At 59.0% G+C, this 1,796-nt stretch overlaps 1 protein-coding gene across 3 annotated transcripts in view; it reads right to left on the bottom strand.

The window, feature by feature from the left end:
* The window catches only part of NLRC3 (NLR family CARD domain containing 3), a 41,759-nt gene that overhangs the window by 38,957 nt on the left and 1,006 nt on the right, over positions 1 to 1,796 (bottom strand). The gene's annotated exons all lie outside the window — the stretch shown is intronic.

The following is a 1,796-nucleotide window of genomic DNA, read 5'->3' as shown; positions in this document are numbered from 1 at the left end:
CTGGGTTCAGGCAATTCTCCTGCCTCAGCCTCCTGAGTAGCTGGGATTACAGGCACGTGCCACCATGCCCAGCTAATTTTTTGTATTTTTAGTAGAGACGGGGTTTCACCATGTTGACCAGCATGGTCTCGATCTCTTGACCTTATGACTGGAGACATACTTACACCAAAGAAGTGGATTATCTGAAATTCAGATTTGACAGAGTGTCCTGTGTCTGATCTGGCACCCCTTCTCAGGCCCCAGTCAGACGAAACCTGGCTTTCACCCTTGGACACTTTCCCCAAGAAGGACAGAGGAGGGGGTGCAGGTGAACCAACCCCACATTGCCAGCACCTCTCAGGGAAGCCCCAGAGGCAGAGGGCCAGCTACCTGGCTGCCACTGCTGCCAAGCCCGGCATGTAGTCCCTACGTCCCCCTGGCAGGCTGGAGCCTTCCACAGACCTCTCAGCAGACTGAGGTTGGGAGGCTGCAGACGCCACTATGGATGGTCAGGCAGCCCCTGCAAGCATAGCTGAACAGGGAGACTGAGGACATGGGGGCCTTGGGTTGCTGTGGGGGATCTGAAGGCAAGAGATCACTCCACAGCCAGTCTGAGCTGCCACGGGCAGCAGGGCAAGGCTAGAGGGATGAGTAGTGGCACTGCTGCCTCCTCCCCGGAGTCTCCCAGGTAGCACCAGGGTTCACCCCTGGAGCTTTGTCTGTGGGCGAAGGTGGACCTGAGACCTTCCTGGTGTGGTGTGGGCTCAGGCCCAGTCTCTCAGGCTCAGCAACTGGGCTACTGCCTCATTTCTGAGAAGCCTGAGCCCCGATGGACTCGCCACCTCTGCCCATTGCCCGCCCACATGGTCTGTGCCTCCCCACCGGGGCCTCAGTCCTCGAGGGACCTGATGGGCCCTTCACTGCCATTTGGCACCCAGGTGGGGCCTCCCAGTGCTGACTGCCTGCCTGGGCTGCCTGTATCTCCTGCCACGGCTGCTTGGATGCTTCTCTCTCCCTACACCCTGCCCCTGCCCCCTCCCAGGACCTCAAAATTCAGGACTTGGTCCTCTTGAGGTGGCCCCAGCATTATCACCTGAGCTCAAAATCCTTCCAGAAGGAAGAAGGAAGTGGCGGCTGCAACTCGGGGCCCCACCCTGCTCCACTATGTGGACCCCTAGAGTCCAAGGGGTGGACAAGCCCAGCCCTGGGGAGCCCAGCACCCTGGGACAGAAGGGGGATTACAACCTGCAGCCTGTGATGGCCAAGAGTGAGCCCCAGGCTGAGGAGCACCTCCAGGGAGGGGCCCAGAAAGGACACCAGGGCCCCTGGAGCCTGGCCACAGGGGAGAACCTTGCAGCCAACACCCAGGCTGGCCCAGGGCAGTGATGCCTCTTCCAAGAAGGCCTCTGTAGTTGCCCTCTCTCTTGAGCCTTATCTCACCCGAGGCTGTGGCCATGAGAGGCCCTGGGGCTGCCCACTGACCTGGGGGTGGTGCTTGTACCCTCCCTGCCCCTCATAATCTTTGGGGCAAGTCCTGTGTTGTCACCTTCATCTACAGGTGGGGAACTGAAGCCCAGAGAAGTAGCCTCCCTTGGTGGGGGCGGGTCCCAGTACCAGGAAAAGTGCCCAGGTCACATCTGTTTTTTTCTTTTTTTTTGAGACAGAGTCTCGCTCTGTCACCCAGGCCGGAGTGCAGTGGTGCGATCTCAGCTCACTGCAACCTCCGCCTCCCAGGTTCAAGTGATTCTCCTGCCTCAGCCTCCAAGTAGCTGGGATTACAGGTGTCTGCTACCACACCAGGCTATTTTTTTTTTTTT

Source organism: Cebus imitator, unplaced genomic scaffold (genome assembly GCF_001604975.1).
Source record: "Cebus imitator isolate Cc_AM_T3 unplaced genomic scaffold, Cebus_imitator-1.0 Scaffold322, whole genome shotgun sequence".
Classification (NCBI taxonomy): domain Eukaryota; kingdom Metazoa; phylum Chordata; class Mammalia; order Primates; family Cebidae; genus Cebus; species Cebus imitator.
This window is presented reverse-complemented; position numbering and strand designations above follow the sequence as displayed.